We start from the raw sequence: 17,474 nt of genomic DNA, 5'->3' as shown, positions 1-17,474 counted from the left end.
TAGTATTTAGTGTGGTTTTTTTCTTTACTTTTTTCTTTCCTGGGGTTTGAAATCTGGGTCTGGGCGCTGTCCCTGAGCTCCTTTGGATGAACGCTAGAACTCTTTCACTTGAGGCACAGCAGCACTTTCAGATTTTTCTGAGATTTAATTGGAGATAAGAATCTCATGGACTTTCCTGCCAGGGCTGGCTTCAAAACTCATTCCTCAGCCTCCTGAGCATCTAGGATAACAGGCGTGAGCCTCTAGTGCCAGGCTTAATAAAATGCATCATGTTTATTTTTGGCTAGTCCTGGGAGTTGAACTCAGGGTCTTGGCAATGTTCTTGAGCTTCTTTTCCTCATGCTAGCACTCTATGACTTGTCATAGTGCCAATTACAGATTATTTTGTTTATGTAGTACTGAGGAATCAAACCCAGGGCTTCACACATGCAAGGCAAACATTGCATGATCTAGAAGTCAGAGAAAAAAAAATGTGTTACCAGGATGAAACAGGTTTGGGATGGGACAAAGAGAAGTAGTGGGTTTAATTATAAAAAGGAAGCATGAGACAGACTCATTTTTGGTAAAGAAATGTGTCTGTAAATATGGTATATTCATATAGAGTTGATAAAATTATGTTAGACTTAATATGTGTGCAAAATAATTAAAACTAATGAAGTCTGCATAAAGTACTTGTGAAATATTAATGTCCTACTTGTGATGTCATGCTATAAATATTTAAAGAAACCAGGAAAATTATTCCAGGGATATTTCTGTGTTCTTCTTATAACTTCATAAAGATCCATACTAACCTCAATAGAGTTTAATGATAACTAGAAAACAGAAGTCAATATGGAATGTTTACATTGAAAAATAGTCTGAGTCCAAGCTTGAGCTGAAATATACCCTGCTAATTAGAAGGAAGAGATTTAGAAGACATATCAGGGCCAGTTTTGACAAAAAATAGTGAGAAATTACAAAACCAAAGTAAGTTAGATATAGTGTAATTTCCCTGTTATCTCACGTTTGTGGAAGTCATAGGGAATAGATCATTGCTCACGAGAGGCTTGGCCAGAAAAATAATCTAATGTGGTTAAAGTCTTAGCAACTTCAAGCACCAGTAGTTCCAAAGGAAAAAAAGAAAAAGAAGAAAACAGAAAAGGAAAGGAAAGGACAGAAAAGGAAAATATTTCCATTTCATTCTTAGTTTTATGTCAATGGGTACAAGAATTGAAAATATTTTGTTTAGTTTTTGAGGATTCAGGCCTCTCTATTATGAAAGTATTTATTTCAAGTAACTATTGTATTACTACTACTTATGAAATTATTATTAGGCCTTCTTGGAGATTTAACCCATGGCTTTGTAGATATTAGTCTGTTTCTACAACTGAACTGTACCCCAGCTCTCTTGTAAAGTTTAGAAATTGTTTATGAATTTTTGAATAGTATTCTACTTTTCATCTTATCTTTTCTCTCCCACCTTTTCCACTGTGTATTTTAGTTTGTGTTGAAAACTTTCCTCAATTTTATCTTCTAAACTTAGAATGTTGCTGTTGAATTTATAAAGAAGTCGGTTGTTTCTATGACATCTTTTAAAATTATATGCAGATATATGTTCTTCACATGTATGATTGATTATTAAAGTTCATTGCAATAATCAACATTTTATATGGTCACATGCACATACATATTGAGCCATTGTGATCCACTCCTAAGAATAGCTTCCCATCTCCTTGCCATGTGAATGCTTAGAGTGCAGTTAGTTAATCATGTCCAAGAGGAATTATTTGTTGTATACTATCTATTGGATTAACTTGTAGATTTATGCACATAGTTTAGTTATTTCAAATGAGGAAAACTTTGCAGCATGTATTTAATTGGATCTGGCTTATTTCACTTAATATCGTTTTCCAGTCTTTCCATTTCCTTAGGAATGGGTAATGCCATCTTTCCAAAGGAAGCACAGAATTTCATCAATACAACAGAATTGAAGGCCCAGAAATGAAGCCACTCCTATAGGCACATAATCTTTGATAAGTAAGTCAGAAACCCAGGATGGAACAAAGACAGCCTCTTCAAAAAATTGTGCTGAGGGGCTGGGAATGTAGCTCAGTGGTAGAGCGCTTGCCTTGCATACCTGAGGCCCTGGGTTCGATTCTTCAGCACCACATAAGCAAAAAGAAAAAAGCCAGAAGTGGGGCTGTGGCTCAAGTGGTAGAGCGCTAGCCTTGATCTGAAGAGCTGAGGGATAGCGCCCAAGTCGAGAGTTCAGGCCCCACGACTAGACCCCCAAAAAAATTGTGCTGAAAGAATCGTCTGTACACAGAAAACTTTAGTTAGATCCTTATATATTCCCCTGCACCAGAATTGATCCCAAATGGATCGAAGACCTCAATGTAAGTCCGGATAACTTGAGAATATTACAGGAAAGGTTAGGGGAAACACGAGGGCCCCTTGTCACAGGTCAAAACTTGCAAAGTAATTTTGGATAAATGAGATTACATCAAACCAAATCAATCATTTGTCAGACTCAATAGCCATGAAGAAAAAAGAGATAGTGTAGCACAGATTTATTAGAAAGCAAACCTACAGATGAGAGCCTCAGCCAATGCTAAACCCTTACTCCCTTATCTACCTAGGTTATTTGTAATCTGTTTACATGAATATAAGTGTTTTCTTGTGGAGAATAGGAAGACAATGCTAAAATATTGATAGCATGTGAAATGAGCTGTAGCTGACAAAACGGAGGGATTTAGGCAGGGGGTCTAGTTCAAAGCCTTGGCTTGGTGCCAGCTAAGTAAGGTATAGCTGCACAAAGGAAGAGGGATAAAATAGGAGTGGTTATAAACAAAAGCACTGGTCTGAAGCCTCAAAATAAGGACCCCAGTCTGTGTGGACCAGTTGCTAACGAGGTTTTTTTAAAAAAAAATTAACAAGCACTATTTTAGATTTTTGCAGAGTGGGATAGTGCATAGTCACAGGCAATGTCTGCACTGTCAGGTAGTCCAGTCTGCTCTTTCACATGTTACCCAATAGCCAAGTTTCAACACAAATGACTACAATGAGATTGTATAAATCATACTGTGACTTTTCCCTCTCATGAATCAAAATTCTGTCAAATGATTTCTGTCTGCAAGATGTTTGCACATTTCTCATGATCTTTCCTATTTTGTCTTCATTATTGATGCTCATACTACTTTTTTGTTGTTGTCTTGTGTGTACGTGCCATTTTTAGGGCTTGAACTCAATGTTTAATGGTCTCCTTCATATTTTTTGCTCATGGATGATGACACTCTATTCCTTGAGCCACATTCTCACATTCTGCTTCTTGTTGGATAATTGGACATATTTTTTTCACATTTTTGTCTGTTTGCACTGACATTGAACTAAAATATTCAGGTCTTAACCTGCTGAGTTTCTAGGATTCTACACACGAACAGCTAACACCAAGCTTTGCTATATTGTTATTTTAATTATGTGTTAGAAGAAAGTGGAAGTATATTTGTGTTAAGTGTGCAATTTTCAAATACAAGTTTGAATCAACTTGATATAATGTAACTTATCAATTTTAACAGTGAAATATATGAATGTTACACATCCTCAAAGAAATATAATTGTAAACAAAAGGCATAATTGTTTTCTTAGAACAAGTAATGGAACCATGAATTTCATTCATATTATAATTCATGTTTTATATAACTTTAATTAGCACCCTTCCATGACTAGGTTCAATTCCTCTGTACCACAGAAAAAGAAAAAGCCAAAAGTGACACTGTGACTTAAGTGATAGAGTGCTAGCCTTGAGCAAAAGAAGCTCAGGAACATGCCCAGAACTTGAGTTCAAGCCCCAAGATTGGCAAAAAAAAAAAAAAAAAAAAAAAGTGAGCCTGATGAGACGTATTCTTCTGGGAATCAGAGGAGGGCCGAGTTTATAGGTAAGAGGTAGGGTAGAGGGTAGGTGATGGTGGTTAACCTCTGTAAGCTACTCAGGAGGCTGAGATCTGAGGATCCCAATTGCAAGCAGGAAAGTATATATGAGACACTTTTCTCTAATTAAACACACAAAAAGCCAGAAGTAGAGCTGTGGTTTAAGTACTAGAGTGCTAGCCTTGAGCACAAAAGCTCAGGGATCAGGGACTGGGAAGGTGGCTCAGTGGTAGAGCTCTTGCCTTGCATGCCTGAGGCCCTGGGTTCGATTCCACAGCACCACATAAGAAAAAAGAAAAAAAGCCGGAAGTGGCGCTGTGACTCAAATGGTAGAGTGCTAGCCATGAGCTGAAGAGCTGAGGGACAGCACCCAGGCCTAGAGTTCAGGCCCCACAACTGGACCCCCCCAAAAAAAAAAGCTCAGGGATCAGATACCATCCAGGCCATGAAATCAAACCCCACAAGCATGCACATGCACACACACACACACACACACACACACACACACACACACACAAGATAGAGCATTTGCCAGTCAGCCTGCACAAGTTCCATCTCTAGCAACTCAATACTAAAAATAAAAAGAGGGAGAAGGGAAGGAAAGACTTGCTCCAGGAGGTGATATAAGCAGTGCCATAATTCCACAGGAGTTCTAATGTGTGGATTCAGGACAGAGGGCCTCAGGAAGAAGGTACAGCATGGGCAAAGGTCCTGAGGTGTGGTGTAGAGCAGATGGTATGGGTGGAATGAAGGTTCTATGGCTTCAGGCAAGTATGGCAGGACATTCAAGGCTGAGTCACAGGTAGGGCAGAGGGTGGGGTCCCAGAATGGGGCCCGGAGTGAAGATTAGCTCAGATTTTAACAGGGACCCCATCCATTTCCTGTGGCTGGGAGCTTATTTTTAACAGCTCCTGACACTCAGACCTCCTTTGCACCTTGGATTCAGGGCAAATGCAGGGAATAATGCTTGCTTAAGAAAAGCTTCTAGACCAATGCCACCAGTGGCTCAACCCCTGTAAATCTTAGCTACTCAGGAGACTGAAATAGATATCTTGTGTCAAGCCAGCTCAGGGGAGGAAAGTTAGTGAGACTCTTCTTGCCGATGAACTACCAAAAGCCAGAAATGGAGCTGTGGCTCAAGTGGTAAAGTGCTAACCTTGAGTGAAAAAGTTAAGAGACCAGTGCCCAGACCCTGCGTTCAAGCCCCAGTACTGGCACAGAAAAATAAAGAAAAGCTTTCAGGAGCTCCTAGCCCACTTTGGTGAAAGGCCATATCAGCTGGACACTGGTGGCTCACACCTGTCCTCCTAGTCCTCAGAATTCTGAGATGTGAGGACCACGGTTCAAAGCCAGCCCAAGCAGGAAAGTCCGGGAGACTCTGATCTCCAAGGAACCTCCATAAAACCGGAAGTGGCTCTGTAGCTCAAGTGGTAAGCTGAAGAGTTTGGGGACAGTGCCCAGGCCCAGAGTTCAAGCCCCATGACCAACCCCTGGCCTGCTTGTACCTCTCTCTGTGGCTCTAGGCCCACTTTCCAGTGGGCCCCTAAGGGTCTCCCAATTCTAGGTGCCCTACAAGTCTTGAGAGCAGCCTGTTTGGAGGCCATTCCCTACAAAGCAAGACACAGTACCAGAGAAGGGTGGAGCCTTGGGACATGGAGATAATCAGAATGGCATCTGTCATGGATGTAATGTGGATCTGAACAGTAAATTGAAGTCTCAGACCACAGTTCTGAGCCAGGAGGGGTATAAGCTGCAAGATGTCACACCAGGTAATGCCCACTCATGCGGGTATCACAAGAGTGTGAATTTGTCAGGCACACCTTGGGCAGGTGTTGAGTTGGGCTCATGAAAGACTTGTAGTCTCAGGAATCCACAGCCGGCTGGCTGATGCTTGTAGCAGTCGCTGTCCCTGGAGTCCCAGGGCTCAGAGGCCTCCTTTCCTCACCAGTGCTCAGGGGCACATGAAAGTCTGCAATCGTGGGCCGACTACAAATGAGCATCCATTTGGTCCTGTGGCCCAGTGCACAGATGGAGGGACAGGTTCCATGGAACTTACTGCTATGGCCCAGACCCCTCAGCCCAAGAAGGATTTAGGGAGAAACCATTTGATATGCCTGTAGAGTTTACTGTGACAATGCCTCAGGACTGCCCCCAGTTCTAGCTCAGCTCATCATTACCACCTTCCTGTGTATGTGTTGTGTGTGTGTGTGTGTGTGTGTGTGTGTGTTTGTGTGTGTGTGTGTGTGTGTGTGAATGTGTGTCTGCGTGTCTGTGTGTCTGTGTGTGTCTGTGTGTGCACACATAAGCACCTTGGTACTAGGGTTTGACCTCAGGGCCTGGGCTCTGTCCCTCACTTTTTTCATTCAGGACTAGCACTCTACCACTTAAGCCACAAATTTTCTTCCAGGTTTTGGGTGGTTATTTGCAGAAGAGAGTCTCACAGACTTTTCTATCTAGGCTGCCTCTGAATGGCACTCCTCAGGTCTCAGACTCCTGAAGAGCTAGGAGTATGAGAGCATGAGCTATTAGTATCTGGGCACACTTCCTTTCTTGGCTAAAACATACTACCTCTCTCCCAGCTGAGCACCCATCTACAGCTACCCCTCTTACCCCAGGCTTCAGATGAAACATAACCTCCTCCCCTGAGGAAAAAGAATGGGATTAGGTTTGAGTTATATGTTCTTCACACAGTCAGAGGCTGGTGGAAGCTGATGTGGAGGTCAGAGATCTAGGCCAGGGCAAGTAGACAGCTGTTAGAACAGAAGAGATTGGGAAAAGACATCCATGCAGCTGGATGCCAGTGTCTCATGCCTATAATCCTAGCTACTCAAGGCTGAGACCTATGGATCAATCAAGATTCAAAGCTAGCCTGGGCAAACTCTTATCTCCAAAGAATCATGAAAAAGATGGGAAGTGGAGCTACTGTAGTTCATGTAGTAGAGCACCAACCTTGTGCAAACAAGTTAAAGATACCTAGGATACCACCTAAGCTCTGAGTTTAAGCCCTGGTAAACACACACAGACACACACACACAGACACACACACACACACACACACACACACACACACACAAACACACACACACACACACACACACACACACATCCTTAGAAGTTGCCAGTAGCTCATACCAGAAATCCTAACTACTCAAGTGGTTGAGCTCTTAGGGCAGCAACTTGAAGCCAGCCAAGGCAGGAAAGTATGTGAGACTCTTCTGTCTACTCAGCTACTAAAAAAGATGAAAGGTGAGCTGTGGTTCAAGTGTTAAAGTGTTAGCTTTGAACAAAGGAAGCGCAGGGACAGTGCCAAGCTCTGAGTTCCAGCTGTAAGATTTTTTTAAAGACACCCTACACCCCATTCAGGCAATAAATCCCGATTTTGGTCATCCTAGATCTCACCTCTGCTCCTACCACTTCCACAGCACAAGTGGCCGGTGTGTGGCTAGCACTGGGTTAAGAACTTACACAAGGGGGACATAGCCAGTTCAAGGATAATGCCCCAGAACATTGAGGCACTGGCCATACCAGTCTCTCATCCCCTAGTTCTCTGGCCCTGGAGCTCAAAGTCTGTGCCTCTGTATTCTGACATTTGGAATTGTCTAGAGGCCCTGCTAGGGTTGGAAGATAGACTTACCTGTGAAAAGATATGTTGACATTTCCTAGACATCGACCAATACTTCCAAGCCACCTTGGCCTCACCTCCCATGTAAACCCTGATCATCCTTTCTGGGTTAGCCTTCAGTCAGCTATCAAGCTCGAGTTGGTCAGAGCCACTGGCAACCACCCTTCCCCCACTCCACTGCCAGACTGCTGAGAGTGGGACGTACAGGCAGAGGCTCAGCTGAGGAAAATGACAGGACATCGCATGACTGACCCTGCCCCCCCAGAGGCAGGGGAGAACATATGCCAGCTGGCCCTGCTGACCCAGAATCCTCTGGAGGTGTACAAAGATATGGACATCCGAATTGGGCTCCAAAGGAAAAGTGGAATTTTCAGGTCTCTGACAATTTAACACTCATTACAGATCCTGATCGAGGCTAAAGGCAAGTATGCAATGGAAAAGGGGCACTATCCGAGATTAGGAATAGGCAGACAGGCACTCACAAAGTGGACAAGGGAAAATGAGGGAAACACACACACACACACACACACACACACACACACACACACACACACACACACACGCACACACACACACACCAACGGGTAGCCCAAGGCCTCAGGGAGTCCTTGAGCACATGAATATTCCAACCACCGAGAAGATGGCACTATTGTTATCAGAACAACTGTAGACAAAACTCAGAGCCTCTACACATCTGGAATGGCTCCTAACACAGCAGGTCATTTCCTACTGTACACACAGCTTTTTCCAGAATTTATATTTTATTTCAGTTTTCTCAAGGCTAGCATTTTATTGCTTGTAACACAGCTCCATTTCTAGTTTTTGCTGGTTACTTTCAAATCAGAATCTAATGAACTTTTTTTTCTTGGTCTGCTTTCAAACACAATACTCAGATTTCATCTTTCTGATTAACTCGTATTAATGACATGAGCCACTAGTGTGGCTTCTACTTTTTTCTCTATAACTATCTAATGCACATACTTAGATAGTAATGTAAAACTGAGAGTATAGAAGAAAGATGTACAGTGATGATACTGTCCTGTCAGAAATTCATGTTAGTTATGTAAATTTCTTAAGACCATAAACAAAAAATACCATGATACAGTGTAAGAGAACTCACTATTGAACATATGAGCTTTAAGAGCCTTCTAATAGATCCATTATTTATTGTTACCCAACATTATAAAAACTGTATGAGGCATTGGTAAAATAGCAGTCCTATGCATGACTACATAAATTCTTTGTTTTTTAAAAGACACTTGTTTTCATCTAAAAAGTAGGCCTGTCTATTTTCTTCATATGATTTTGATGAATGAAGGTGCTTAGTGAGAAGGTCAAAATGTATTAGTAGTCCTAAACTATCAATTATCATTTTTTCTTCTTGGAGAATATAATGATCAAAGCAATAGTTCAGAATCAGCAAGCAATAGTTCAGAATCATGCTTCCAGTGCAAGTGGATCACCAGTGAGAAATCCTCAATACCATTTTCCACAAAGTTTTGTCACAGATAAAATCTTCCTGCCTTCTCTAGCTGCTTTACTAGCTTGGACCTATTTCTTCATTGTGCAGGAAAAGTGTGATTCAACTGATTTCAGTCAAATTTTTCTAGAATTACCAAGGATTTACTAAATTACCAAGGATTTCGATTCTTGTCTGTAATTTGGTCAAAGCTATGTCTCTTTATGTAGGCTAGTAAAATGTATTTACTAATTCCAAGTAAATATATAAATTCTATTTCCATCTTTATTAAAAAATAAAATTTTGTTTGCTCTATCAATTGATCAGAGGCATTAATTTAGTGGCTAGCTAGGTCATTGCACATCTGTATCTCTCTTCCTTTCTCTATTTCATGGTTCTCATAGATAATATGATTGCTCCATAATTATCCTAATTTATTTTGCTTTTATATTTTTGGTTGCATCATTTCACTTTTTGCTCTGCCATTTCCCAAACCATTTATATAGAGGGCATTATTTCATATTTTCTCATTCCTAGAATAAGCTGCACTTGAAGACATCACTGGTCCTCATTTTCAGTCTGTACCTTTGAATACGGAGGAACATCTTTCCTCTGTTCTCCATCAATTCCCTACTCTCCAGTTAGAATAATTTCGAATAGTAAAATTGGAAAAAGGATATAAATCAGATATGCAGAAAATTCACTAGATTTTTCTGACCAATTCAACCTATGTGAACTATTAGGGAAAAGGGAAATACATGGAAACTTCATTCCCACTGGCACTCAAAGTCTCTGGTTAGGCAATTCTTAGGAAGATGAGGAACAAGATGAAAAAATAAGGAATGGTATCAATTGCAAGACAAAAATTGGAGAAGGATCCAAGTAAATTTCTTCATTGGGCTGCTGAAAATATTCAGCTTACTACAATGCGGAGACTACTTTCCAAAAAGGCCACTCATGTGAATACTAGGGATGATGATGAGTATACCCCTCTTCATCAGGAAGCCTGCAGTGGACACTTAGACATTGTCCGTGAGTTGGTGGCTCAAGTGGCAAATGCAATAACTGTAGATGGCTGTACAACCCTGCACAGTGTATATATGCAGAATAATACCAGAGTGGCTTCTTTCTTACTTCATCATGATACAGATACCAATGCCCAAACTAAAGGCCTCTTGCTGCTGAGAATTGAGATAACAAAGATACAATGGACCTCTGCCGCTGACTGGCTCTGTTGGGACGATGGAGGACACCTAGTGGAGGAACTGGAACAGGTGGGGAGATGGCAAACAGACAACTCACACAGAAGAGGAGTGAATGCTGAGTGTGATTTATTGCAGAGGATAACACGCTTTTATAGCAAAAGTCTCCATGAGAAAGGGCAAAAAGTTACACAATCTTGCTGCAAGGCTTCATTTTTGGGTGTTCACCAGCTGGTCGCCTGATCTTGTTTTTTGGATGACGAGCTATGACAATAGGCACTTGTTTTCGGCTTTACCTCTATTTTTAAGAAATACAATTGGTATTGATGTTTATTACCTATTAACCATTAACCAGAGCACATGGGCAAGGTGCTAGACAGAAAGGCATGAAGTCTAGTACTTTATAGTTACTTTTGTTTAGTTTTGTACTTTATATGTTTCAAATCTTTTTTAAGCAATTGTACTTCTTTGCCATTCTTTAGAGGGTCCCCAATTTGTGGCCAAATTCATATTTAGTATACTTGGTTAAATCTGGCCATATATCAAATTTAAGCTCATAGTGTCTTTTCTGTAACCCTTTCACATAATCGTTTACTCTTCTCCATAGAGGCCTTAACTGTCTCATAAGATCTTTCTTGTTCCTTCTTTGATAATAAGTACCAAGGAGAGAGACCTAGATCTAGCAAGTCTCTCAGTAAATGAAAGAGAGTAATAGGAAGTTCTTTCTTCGAGGTAGTTTTCCCAACGGTTGCCATCCTTATCATACACACCTGTAAAAGGCTATGGATCTGGGGGAAGTCTTTGGGGTCCTCTAGATAATGGAGGATCCCACCATTTTCCTCTGATAAGCCATTGCCACCTTCCATCTACCAACTTTTTAAGAATCTTATTTAGCTTTTGGTCTAAATATCCCTCTACATCTTTCTTATCTACAGGATATCTATATGAGTCTATTGTATATGCTTTAGGATTAAAGGGAAGTCTCCAGTAGCCATACACTCTTTCTGCTCTAGCCATGCCTACAGCTTCCTGTAAATCTCTTACAAACAATTCCTTCTGCTGAAGTGATGTCATGAAACCCCCAATACTTTTATATTTACTTATGACTTGTCTGATAGCTTCCATAAGAGGGGCTTTTACGGTAGCACTTAACTCTGGTGAGTTATGATCTCAGGACACTCATCAGATGTTGGAGTCATCAACACTTTTAAGAAAGAGCCTTGAATAAGGGAACATTGAGCATAAGTAAGTAGAACAAGCAGCAGGAACAGTAAAAGATTAATAGGCACTCCTATACAGTGAAGAAAAGAAAACAGGAACAGAAACACATATTTCCCAGGGGCTTGCCAGCCTTTCCAGGAGGTAGGCCTCTTTGAAGCCCCATTCTCTGAGGTAGAATTCAGTGAAGTCCCATTCTCAGAGATAGGCCTCTTTTAAGCCCCATTCTCTGAGGTAGATTTCGGTGAAGTCCCATTCTCAGAGATAGGCCTCTTTGAAGCCCCATTCTCTGAGGTAGATTTCGGTGAAGTCCCATTCTCAGAGATAGGCCTCTTTGAAGCCCCATTCTCTGAGGTAGACTTCGGTGAAGTCACATTCTCAGAGATAGGCTTCTGTGAAGCCCCATTCTCAGGTCTGAATGCAGGTGTTCCATGCTAAGCAGACTCCACCAGAGAAGGCATGACATTTGACCCTTTTTTATGTATTAGATGTGCCAGAGAAATTTCTTCTCATATAGAGAAGATGGAGCAGAAGACTAGTTTGAAGAGAACTGGAAAGACAACAAGAATACATATAACAATTAGTATTATGACTCCAAATGTAACCAAGTAGTGCCACCAATCTAAAGGATTAAGACTTTTTAACACTCTCTGTAAGTCTGCTGCCAAAGAATTTATCCCCACGCTTTCCAAATGAGCTTGACTAAGGGCTGAGATGTCTTCCTGTAGCTGTCCTATCTCATGAATTAAGCTATTGTCCTTCCAGATTGTTTGTAAATGCACTTTGGTAACTTCCCAATCTAAGCTCTCATTATAAGGTAATGGGGTAACACAAATATATTTAAATACCTGATGACATCTAGTTGTCAGCTGGGTTTTTAGATTATTGACTTCAGTCCCTAACTTTAAGACTACTTTTTCCAAAGCCTCTATTTTTTTTTTAATTTTGGATCAATAATTTGTTGCTCTGTTAATGTTAGAGAAACATCCTTATTTAACTCATTAACAAAATGTGCCGGGCCTTTTCAACCAGCTTCTAGATCTTTCCCCATATAGGTGGTGTTGCGGTTTTTGTTGAATTAGCCTGTGGTGGTGATAGAGAGAGAGTCTTTATCTTCTGCTCCAGTTTTCTCTCCTGATGTATTTTCATTTTCTTCCTGTCTCTTTTTTGGGCCCAAGAAAGGCCTGATGAGTCTGTTTGGGACCCAAATGGGGGATTCTGCATTCTGTGGGAAAACATAAGCATAGCCTCGCCCGGATGTTAACAGGATGTCTAGCCCACGCCAGGTTCCAGTAAGTAGATCCTTCCATTTTAGTAAAGGAAAAGTTGTAGTTTTTTCCATGCCCGAATGTCTCATCATTGGGGTTATTCCTTGCTCATCAGCATTGAAATGATTAAGAACCAGTAAAGCATGGTTAAAAGTGTAATGGGGGAAGTATTGCTTCTCTCCTCCCTGTCTAATTCTTGACAATTGACTTTTTAAGGACTGATGAGCTCGTTTTATGTTTGCTTGGCCTTGTGGATTATACGGAATCCCTGTTTTGTGCACGATTTTCCATTGTGCACAAAATTTAGCAAAAGCATTGGAGGTGTATGCTGGTCCATTGTCAATTTTTATTTCCTTAGGAATTCCTAGGTCTACAAAGGCTTTAACCAAATGTTGAAGAACATCTTTCACAGCCTCTCCAGAATGGGCTATAGCAACCATAGCATGAGAATAAGTATTTATAGTAACATGGACAAAGGAGAGTTTCCCAAATTTTGTTACATGGGTAACATCCATTTGCCACAGAACTCTAGGCTTTAAGCCTCTAGGATTAACTCCCATTTTTTGTGGATGAAAAACTTCCGGGCATGCCTCATATTCCCTTACAATTTGTCTTGCCTGTTCTCAGGACACTTGAAACATCTTTCTTAAGGCATTAGCATTCTGATGGTGTAGTCTATGACTTTCCTGAGCTTCTTCTAAAGCTGACATTACATGACTTTCCTTAGTTAATAAGTCTGCTAACTTGTTCCCTTGAGACAAAGGTACAGGGAGATTACTATGCCCCCTTATGTGTTCCACAAATGCCTTTGTCCTTCTTTGTTGTAATAGCTGTTGTAATTTTATTAATTACTCTGTTACTTTAGAATGACCAGTAACTAGGGCTGTTTCAATGGCAGGAAACAAGGAAACCACATAGCGGGAATCTGTGTAAAGGTTAAACTCCTCTGAATAATTTTGAAAGGCTAGCAGAACTGCAATAATCTGTTGGGCAGATACAGTTGGGTCAGAAGATATTAATGGTGGTTTTGTACTGCAATAAACCACAGACTTTCCGCTAGAAGATCCATCTGTAAAAATAGATAATGCCCTGCCCAAAGGTTCTGTAACCAAAACCTTTGAAAATATCACAGGGGTTTCAGTATAAAAATGTAACAAAGGATGTTGGGGCATATGAAAGCTTATTTTACTTGTGTAAGTTAATACAGCAATTTTCCAATCATCATCAAATCGTATCAAATGATCTAACTGTTTCTTATTATAAGGGATAATAATGTTAGGTATTTCTTGGCCAAATAAATCTCTAACTCTTAATCTAGCCTTTAAAATCAAAATTGCACATAAAAAGGGATATGAAGCAACTATTTTTCCCGGGTTATGGGAATAATGGATCCATTCTAGTATCCCATCCTGCCAAAAACATCCTGTGGGAGTATAGCTTGTAGCCAGAATTATAAAGGACCATGATTGTGCAATATTAATTTGCTGTATTTTAGCTGTATTCAATGCTTTTTCTACCAATTTTATACAGGATAAGGCAGCAGGAGTTATTTTCCTGGTAGATTTAGGATTAAGGTCTCCGTCCAACATTTTCATCAAAGGATCTAATTGTCCTGAAGTTATTTTTAAACTAGGCTGAATCCAATTAATATTCCCTAATAATTTTTAGAAATCATTTAATGTTTTTTAGTTTATCTATTCTAATTTGTGTCTTTTGAGACATAATATAATCATGTCCAATCACTTTTCCCAGATAATTTAAAGTTCATTCATGTTGAACTTTATCAGGAGCTATTATCAAACCGAATTTTGTTAATTGTTCTACCATATCCTGTAATATTTTTTCTGTCTTTTCTCTAGTTTCATCGGCCATAAGTATATCATCCATATAATGAATAATATATGCCCCTGGATATGTTTATCTAATTTGATCTATAGCCCTTTTCACATATTGTTGACATAAGGTAGGGCTGTTTTTCATGCCCTGAGGTAGCACTTTCCATTGGTACCTATTATAATGTTGTTTAAAATTAGCCTAAGGGACACTGAAAGCAAATCTCTTGGAATCTTCTGGTTGTAATTTTATTGTATAAAAGCAATCCTGTAAGTATATTATTATTATGTATCTACCATGTGGGACTGCAACAGGAGAGGGTAGACATGGTTGAAGGGCTCCCATGTCATGCATGGCCTCATTAATTGCCCTTAGATCTTGTAATAATCTCCATTTTCCTGACTTCTTTTTTAATTACAAAAAATGGAGTATTCCATGAACTGGTAGTCTTTTCTATTCTTCCCTTGACTCAATTGTTCTTGAACTAAGTCCTGTATGGCTTGAATCTTTTCTTGAGTTAGGGGCCACTGATTAATCCATACAGGATCATCACTTTTCCATATTATTTTGTCAGCATAAAGCTGTTCATCAGTGGCCCCTATGAAAAATTTTGCTCCTTTGATGAGGAGTCTATTTGTCCTATTTTATTTTCATGTCTTGCATGATGTCTCTGCCCCATAAAGAAAAGAGCAAGCTGGGGATAACATAAGGTTTGAAGTGGCCTTGCTGCCCTTCACATACCCATTTGAGTCTCTGAGCTGACTAAGCTACATTAGAAGCCCTCCCTAATCCAATTAAGGAAGAAGTCTCTTGCACTGGCCAGGCCATAGGACAATCTTTTCCAGCTATACAGGATCTGTCAGCTCCTGTGTCTAAGTGTCCTGTCATTTGTTTTCCATTGATTTAACGGCCTTGTAAGGCCTTTTATCTGTAATTTCCTGAACCCAGGCTACAGTATCTGTGGTGCCAAACCCTCCTTTTCTGTTTTGAGTCAGTGTGGGATTAGGCAAGTTTAGATATGAGAGTAAAAGTATTTGGGCAATCCTCTGACCTTTATTAACTTGAATAGTCTCTTTAGAGACCTTTTCATGACCTTTATAGTGGTAGGACTGTCTGAGTCTATTACACCTGGTAATACCTCAAAATTCTTTTTATAGTTTGAGCCACCAGCGTCTGGCAACACCAATTCTTACTGTAAAAATTCATGAATTCCGTGGAATTCTTCCAATTGAATTGCCTGCATTGGATGTCAAAATGTATTCAAGAGTTTTTGTATACATGTATAATGATTTCTGCAGAGTTTGTGAAATTTTATTCAGAAATAATTTTAACTTATCTGTTTAAATGAATAGTACAGATACTAAAGTATTTCTGGTGATTGTCTGAAAAAGAATATTTTAAAGTATTCTATGTTTGTATAATGTGTCCTTTCAGATTGTATTCCATATAGAAAGTTTTAGATTCCTTTTTTTCCTAGGTCCTAATATTATTTTTCTTTGGGATAAAATGACAATGTTGTTTAATTTCAAAAGTTTTGTAAAGTTTATGTTATGTAAACGCCTTTCTGAGGTGAAGATTTAATACATTGATGTGAAACTAAATTTAATTATATTAATTACGTGTGTTGTTACACTTGTTATTTTGTAATCAACTTTTTAATAACTGTTTTTCATTTCTTGCATCTGAAGAATGAAAAATACAGAATATTTCACAAATTTTCATATCATTCTTGTGCAATTGTCATGTTAATCTCTGTATTGTAATTTGGGAATACATGCTGCTGAAGCATGTAGTATCTTCTAAATTTAAGTAGTTAATTATGCAATCTTTATACAGACTTATATCCACGGTTGCCTACTTGTAATAAGGAAACTATATTGTTCCTGACAATGCTACTGATCTTATTTTCCTAAAATTCTGTGAATAGTGGAAAAAAATATATTGTTCATCTTAATGCTCACATTTGCAAATTTTTTGTCAATGACAATTTTAAGTCTTTTTCATTTGGAATATGATCATACTTTCAATAATTTATTGCTAGGTCCAAAGGTGATGGCTTTTTCATGTACTAATTGATCCAACTGAATTAGCTTTGTGGAGCTAATGGATTCAAAGTAAGCCTTGCTTAAGAGCTACTTCTAACCTTCTGCAGTTGACATTTTCCCAAGTGAGGTCTTACTGGCACAAATGGCTACCTGACCCTTTATTCTTCTTTCATGTAGGAAGAGACCAATCAGAATATCTTACCCTGACAGCATAGATTGTTTTACTTGAACAACACTAATCTTAGTTACCAGGGATCATAGAGAGATGAACAGTTCAGTCATAACTGTTCAGACTAGAAGGGATTTTATCAAAATATAATTGTTTATTATATCTAACATTTCAAAAGTAACTAAAGCCAAGAAGGTGAAAAAATTGATCATATTCATGATTACTTAGTATCCTGGCCTGTCTACCATCCTACCAGGCAGGAAGTTACACTACTGAATTTCTATCACCAAATATTTTCATAGTTGCAGGAGAAGTCCAGATGTTTCTTCTCATTATTAGGCCTTAAATTGGTAATGTTTTAATCACAGTGTTTTCTCTTCCCTACAGGCTGTAAATCTACAAATAGTAAAGCTTTAGGTCCAACTCTATCAAACACTGAGGTAGAGATAATGTAATAATACTTTAAAACAGAGTTGCCTTTGATACTGTAACCACAACAGAACAATGCAAAACATGTGTCTTTTTTCTTATATTATATATAGTTATATATTTTATACTTATATGTGCTGATTTTATATTTCACACAATGAAACTTACTAGAATTAGTTGATAATTTCACAAATAAATTAAAATTTATTTATTCCAATAAATAGAATTGGAATATAAATAATTAGGTTTAAAATATATATTAGAATATAAAAAATATCTTTGGTATAAACTTGTGATACATTCTAACTGTTCTTGGTCTTCTG

At 39.1% G+C, this 17,474-nt stretch overlaps 1 pseudogene; it reads right to left on the bottom strand.

Annotated features, from left to right (window-relative positions):
- Nucleotides 1-16,200: 16,200 nt before the first annotated feature.
- On the bottom strand, nt 16,201-16,297 carry LOC138841282 (U6 spliceosomal RNA; annotated as a pseudogene).
- Between the last annotated feature and the right edge of the window lie 1,177 nt (nt 16,298-17,474).

This window comes from Dipodomys merriami, unplaced genomic scaffold (genome assembly GCF_024711535.1).
Source record: "Dipodomys merriami isolate MVZ:Mamm:240054 unplaced genomic scaffold, mDipMer1.0.p SCAF_311, whole genome shotgun sequence".
In the NCBI taxonomy this organism is placed as follows: Eukaryota; Metazoa; Chordata; class Mammalia; order Rodentia; family Heteromyidae; genus Dipodomys; species Dipodomys merriami.
This window is presented reverse-complemented; position numbering and strand designations above follow the sequence as displayed.